Source organism: Tasmannia lanceolata, unplaced genomic scaffold, assembly GCF_043159265.1.
Source record: "Tasmannia lanceolata isolate RefF3 unplaced genomic scaffold, GAP_Taslan_0.1 ptg000037l, whole genome shotgun sequence".
Taxonomy (NCBI): Eukaryota; Viridiplantae; Streptophyta; class Magnoliopsida; order Canellales; family Winteraceae; genus Tasmannia; species Tasmannia lanceolata.
In genome coordinates this window covers 43,440,410-43,447,287 of record NW_027518714.1, presented here as the reverse complement: position 1 = coordinate 43,447,287, position 6,878 = coordinate 43,440,410, and the positions used below count along the sequence as shown (strand labels likewise).

Genomic DNA, 6,878 nt, shown 5'->3' with positions numbered 1-6,878 from the left:
TGGAGGGCTCTTACTGCGCTACAACTGGTTGAATGGAATTTAACTGATTAGGCGTTTGTTGTTGATTCACATTCAAGGGCACATTCCTTGGGTTAGGAATGGGTTGGCTTGGCATTTTCCCCTTTTCCCTCTCATGCAAAGCCGTAGCGAGTTGAGAAATTTGCTTCTCCATGTTATGTTGGCTTGTCATGAAGGTACTCATGAGAAGTTCCACAGTTTTCTCTAAGGAAGCTATGCGGGCCGACTCCCCTTATTTTTGAAAACTCGGAGGTTGCTGATTTGGAACATTATTTAAAACCGGATTTTGAAAAGTAGAAGGTAGAGGGGGTGGCCGAACATAAGGGGGAGTGAAGATAGGTCTAGGTTGGCCGAATTGACCTTGGCCTTGGAAAATAGTTGTCCCACCTTGGTAGCCCCCTTGGCTCTAAGAGAAATTGGGATGAATTCTCCATCCCGGGTTGTAAGTACTACTATATGGATCATTGGAAAACATAGCACTCACATTTCCATTAGAATTACCAAACTTTGAAACATTTGGGCATTCATCCATGACATGGTTCGTGGCTTGGCACCAATTACACATGGGGACACCATATGCTATGTGATTGACCTGTGATGGTCATTTTACAACTATAGCCTCAAGCCTCTTGATTAGGCTATCAAATTGGGCCTCCTTGGCCACGGTACCCTCAATAAGGAACCCCTTACTTGAGGTGGCTCTCTCGCTTTCTTGAGTGTATTCCCACTCACGTGTTTTCTCAGCCAAATCGAGTAAGAAACTCCAAGCAAGGTTCTCATCTGTAAAAGATGTGAACCCTGTAGAGCACATGGACTCTAAAAGTTGTTTGGTTTGAAAATCAATGCCCTCTTATACTATTTTGTACAAGTGCCACAAATCAAGACCATGATGAGGGCATTCTTGGAGTAGATCTTTGAATCTCTCCATAAATTTAGAAAACCACTCTAATGGTTTTTGCTTAAATTGTAAAATATCGTTTCTTAGCTTGTTTGTTTTATGTAAAGGGAAAAGCTTCTTAAGGAACGCAACCGTGAACCTCTCCCAAGTGGTGATGGAGTTTGTGGGCAAACCATAGAGCCATTTTTATGCTCCCTCTTTGAGTGAGAAGGTGATGAACCGCAACTTTACCGCATCATCAGAAAGTTGTTGCAGCTTAATCAAAGCACAAACCTCCTCAAACTCACGTAAAAATAAATAGGCACCTTCAGAAGGAAGCCCGCGAAAGTGAGTGAAATACAAGGTGACAATCCAAGGAGGGGGTGAATTGGCTAATTAAAAATTTGGAGCTTAATTAAGTGGATTATTAAAATTAATTTACTAATTAAGCACTAATTAATCTAACCCTTGTTCAAATAATCAATATAGTGAAATCTATGGTTTAGTAGTTACTTTAAGCTTATATACTCTAACCCTTGTTCAATAAACTATAAATGCAATTTAAAGGGTAGAGATTACCAATCACCAAGTGCAAAGAGAGGAAGAAGAGAAAGCATCCATAAGGCACAAGATTTATAGTGGTTCAGTCACAACTTGACCTACTCCACTCTTTCAAGTTTTCCTCCTTGGGATTCTCCACTAACCAATGAGATTCTTCAACGGGTGAATTTCAAAGCCTTACACCAACTTCTCCTTCAAAGGGATCACACCCTTTCTGCACGAAGCCTTGCGAGGGCACCTCCCTCTTACAATGATTCACCTTTCTTAACAGGCAGAATCGGAGACCCTCACAAAAAAATGAAGAAATAAAAGAAAAGAACTCTCTTTGCCTCTTAGATAGGCTGATTACAACTTTGAAAGCTCATAAACACTCCAAGGAAGATAAAATGTAAAGCCTATGGAGTACCTCTTGATAAAATGTACAAATACAAGTTCAAAGAGGATTTAACCTTTCATATAAAAGTTTAGGTTCAAGAAGATAGAATTTAATCTTGCCAAAAAGTTGCTTATAAAGGTTTTGATAGTGTATATATAGCCCACAAGAAAATATGACCATTTGGGGGTAAAACTGTAACTTACAGAGTTGAAAAAGTCAACCTGCGAAAGCCCCAACGGATCTATTTCCTTGTCACGGTGGTCGACCGAGGCACGGCGGTCGCCCACCCTTATCGGGCTCTTAGTTTGAATTTCAAATTTCATACCGGCACGGTCAACCGGCCCTAGGGCGGTCGCCCGGCGAGAACTACCTGTTTGAAATTAATTTTCGGCTCAAAGAAACTATCACGGTCGATCGGACCAATGGCGGTCGACCTCCAAGCCCAACCTGGATGCTTTCTAGATTTCCAGAAAACATATCCGCGGTCGCCCGGTTTACCCCAGTCGACCGGCCCGATAAATTTCGTGATGCCCTGGACTTCCAGGTAGCATCCCGCAGGCTATGTGAGGACATCTAAAATTTCATTTATATTTTTCTAACATTTAATCTCACGAGAATGAATGGACATATGTTTTAAATGGAGCTCTTTGTGGATGTTTTTTGATGAATTTTGCTAGATACAAAATGTGATACTTGTTAGATCTATGTCTAGCAATTTTTGACATGATAGCTCATCTAATTTGTGGATGCTAAGTGCACATGTGTGTGTTTTTGCACTTAGATAGATTTTACTAAAAGATTTTCAACAAAGCACAACATATAGTCTAAAGAGGTAATTTCTTGTTTTCTTTATAGACTATAAGTGATATATGATGTGAACATGAAGCTCAATAGGCAAAGATACATTCTATTAAAACCATGACTAATGATATGTATCCATTCTTAATTATAAAATGATATATCATTAAAGCACAAGTGATCTAGATACATTGAATGTAACATTGAAATAGTATCTAGATAGAATTCATATGATATAACTAGGGGTGTAAACGAGCCGAGCCGAGCCGAGCTTGGCCAGGCTCGGCTTGGCTCGTTAAGCTCAAAGGCTCGGCTCGGGCTCAGCTCGGGCTCGAACCAGGCTCGGGCTCGGCTCGGCTCGGTCAGGCTCAGCCAGGCTCGCGAGCCGCTTGCGAGCCTTATCGAGCTTGGGTTATAAAGTTTCGCACATGGCAAAGGTGGCTACCAAAAGCAAATAAGAAAAAAAAAGTAATCATTACAAACAAAAAGTAAAATAGCTGAATTTATAAAGTTTAAAAAGAAAAATTACCAACAAAAGGTAAAAAGTTATGACAATTAAGAAAAAAATACCAACAAAAGGTAAAAAGTTATGACAATTACGGGAAAAATTAATTTCTCCCGAGAATTACAATCCCCGATTTTTCTCAATAAAACACAACCGTTTGATACGCAACTACCCTCAGTACGTTTTTGCAGATGATGTTGACATGACAACACCAACCTCATGATGAAATCTTTATGCCTCCAGCTGTTTCCCTTATTTTTTTCTTGGGACAGCCTACTGTATTATGTATTATATTTAGGACTATTCTTTTATACAAAAGTGGTTTTCTTAACGAGCCTTAACGAGCCGAGCCGAGCCTGGCCTAACTCGGGCTCGGCTCGTTAAGCTTAACGGCTCGGCTCGGCTCGTTAAGGATTCGAGCGAGCTTCCGAGCCCGAGCCAAAATTGACACCCTTAGATATAACAATTAAAGCGCAGCCCATTTAGTCAAAGTGTTCAATGAATAATTTGAATGGGTGCTTTTGGAACCCAAATTACTTTGGTTCCAACCAAGTTTGTGTGTGGAAGTGTATCTTTTCTTATCAACACAAACTTGTTTGATTTCACAAATCTAAGCCTACACCTAGATTTGTGATGCCCTAATCTACCACAATATGAACATGAATATGTATGGGTAGATGAGGAACAACTAGAACCAAAAGAATACATATGTGAATATATATGTTTATCTTTATCTTCTTGTAATCTTTGGTTCTTTATAGAGAGTTCTTTATTCATTAATTTAAACTCATTCATTTGATTCTTAAAATGATTTATTTGATGAGTAGAATTAATTTTTAAATGTTCTTCATTTTCACAAACAAGTTTATATTTTTCATTTAAATCCTTGTTTGTGTTTTATAGGCTTTCATTTTCTTTGCCAAGAATAATGCATTTTCTAATTAAGTCATCATTTTTTTATCAAGATTTTGGTCAAATGACTTCCGATTTCAAATCTTCAATTTATTTTTCCAAATTGAAAATTGAATGTTTGAAAGAATTTTCTTTTGCAAAAGATTTTTGTAGCGTCTCTTTTTGTTCAAAAATAATATTTTTATCATTTGAAGAGAGACTACTATTTTTCTCATAAAGATTTTCAAGAATTGTCCAAATATCTTTTGCATTTGTACATGATGAAATTTTCTCAAAAGCATTAGGACATAGTCCACAACATATTATAATTATAGCTTTTGAATTTAGTAAAAATAATTTTGCATCATGTTTAGTGCATTTCCTTGGAATAGAAAATCCCCTTTCAATGACATCTAAGATGTCAATGTCTATGGATTTCAGATAGGCAAGTATCTTTACTTTCCAAGCTCTATAATTTGATCAAAAAAAAAAATGTGGAAATTATAGCGGATTGGCCTAACTCAAAATCCATTTGAATTGTCACGGATCTTAATTTCTTATAGATTTTTAATTTAAAAATCTCTTTAAGAGCCAATGCTCTGATACCAAATGAAATACATGGTGACAATCCAAGAGGGGGGTGAATTGGCTAATTAAAAATTTGGGGCTTAATTAAGTGGATTATTAAAATCAATTTACTAATTAAGCACTAGTTAAACTAACCCTTTTTCAAATAATCAATATAGTGAAATATAGGGTTTAGTTGTTACTTTAAGCTTTTATACTCTAGCCCTTGTTCAATAAACCATAAATGCAATTTAAAGGGTATAGATTACCAATCACCAAGTGTAAAGAGGGGGACAAGAGAAAGCATCCACAAGGCACAAGATTTATAGTGGTTCGGTCACAACTTGACCTACTCCACTCTTCCAAGTTTTCCTCCTTGGGATTCTCCACTAACCAATGAGATTCTTCAACGGTCGAATCGCAAAGCCGTACACCAATTTCTCCTTTAAAGGGATCACACCCTTTCTGCATGAAGCCTTGCGAGGGCACCTCCCTCTTATAATGATTCACCTTTCTTAACGGGTCGAATCGGAAACCTTTACAAACAAATGAAGAAATAAAAGAAAAAACTCTCTTTGCCTCTTAGATAGGCTGATTACAACTTTAAAAGCTCATAAACACTCCAAGGAAGATAAAATGTAAAGCCTATGGAGTACCTCTTGATAGAATGTACAAATACAAGTTCAAAGAGGATTTAACCTTTCATATAAAAGTTTAGGTTCAAGAAGATAGGATTTAATGTTGCCAAAAGGTTGTTTAGAAAGGTTTTGATAGTGTATATATAGCCCACAAGAAAATATGACCGTTTGGGGGTAAAACTGTAAATTACAGGGTTGAAAAAGTCAACCTGCGAAAGCCCCAACGGATCTATTTCCTTGTCTCGGTGGGCGACCGCCGGTCGACAGAGGCAAGACGGTCGCCCGCCCTTATCGGGCTCTTAGTTTGAATTTTAAATTTCATACCGGCGCGGTCGACCGGCCCTAGGGCAGTCGACCGTTCCTAGGGCAGTCTCCCGGCGAAGGCTACCTGTTTGAAATTAATTTTTGGCTCAAAAACACTATCGCGGTCGACCGGACCTATGGTGGTCGACCTCCAAGCCCAACCTGGATGTTTTCTTAATTTTCAGAAAACATATCCGCGGTAGCCTGGGTTACCCCGGTCGAACGACCCGATAAATTTCGAGATAACCTGGACTTCCAGGTAGTATCCCGTGGTCGACCGGCCCTAAGTAAAATTCCATTTTTAACTTTAGATTCCAGGGGCTTTGGGCTTTGGGCTTTGGTCTTGGGCTTATGTCCTAGGCTTTCAAACACATTTTTGGGTGTGTGTATAGTTTTCAAAGATATAAGAACTTAGGTATGAAAACCATTTTGAAAAACCTTTTGAAGGTGCATTCAAACATAAAATCAAGAGGACTCCAACTACATTCTACACATAAGAACCTTGAGTCTTCTTGGAATGTCTTGGCTCATTTGCACTTCCTTGGACTTCTTATGCTTGAGTGAACATCATGAGCTTTGTCTTGGCTCTTGTGACTTGACCTCCAATCTTCATTGCATGTCAAGGTACATGAGGTGTTACCATGGCATGTTCAACTCCAAGCTCCTTCTTGACACTTGTTGGGGAACTTGTGGGATCTTCATGTTGAGTTTCTTGACTCTATCATCTCCAAATGGTATTGACTCCAATGTAGGTGCAAGTAAGTTGTTCCTTGTTTTCTTGATCCACAAGCTATGTATTGAGTTGAGTTGTGTAATGGCGATTATGACATGAAATTCTTGTATATGACACAACACCTCAAGGCAACACATTAGTCCATAAAAGCTAATCAATTTAGTTTGCTAGCATCAAAACAAGAAGGTAAGGTGAATGATTAACCCATGAGAACCCTTGGGCTTACAGTGAGGAAGCATAATGCGATTTTAACTCAAAATTATTTCCCTGAGCGGCTGGCAATCGAATACATGAAGGTTGTGCGGCTTGGGCAGAATAGAAACAATTGCAAAGGATTTTGGGAACTTCCTCTTCCGCCATGGCGATAGGAATTGGTTGAATATTTCTGATCGAATTACTCTCTCCTAACGGTTGACGGAGTTGCACACCCAACCTGCACTCATACACAGAAAATAGCGAAGTTAGAAAAAAAAGTAGCCAAAAACCAAAGTAAAGAAACAAATAATTGAAACTAAAAGAAAAATAAAAGTTACTTCGAATAATATAAGACTTAAAGTAACCGTACTCTTCCCTGGCAACGGCGCCAAAAACTTGATTGTGATATTATAAAT

At 38.5% G+C, this 6,878-nt stretch overlaps 1 non-coding gene across 1 annotated transcript; it reads left to right on the top strand.

The window, feature by feature from the left end:
* Window positions 1-899: 899 nt before the first annotated feature.
* On the top strand, window positions 900-1,006 carry LOC143862758 (small nucleolar RNA R71). Its single transcript, XR_013240468.1, has one exon. It is a non-coding gene; the product is annotated as a small nucleolar RNA R71 (small nucleolar RNA).
* The last annotated feature ends 5,872 nt before the right edge of the window (window positions 1,007-6,878 follow it).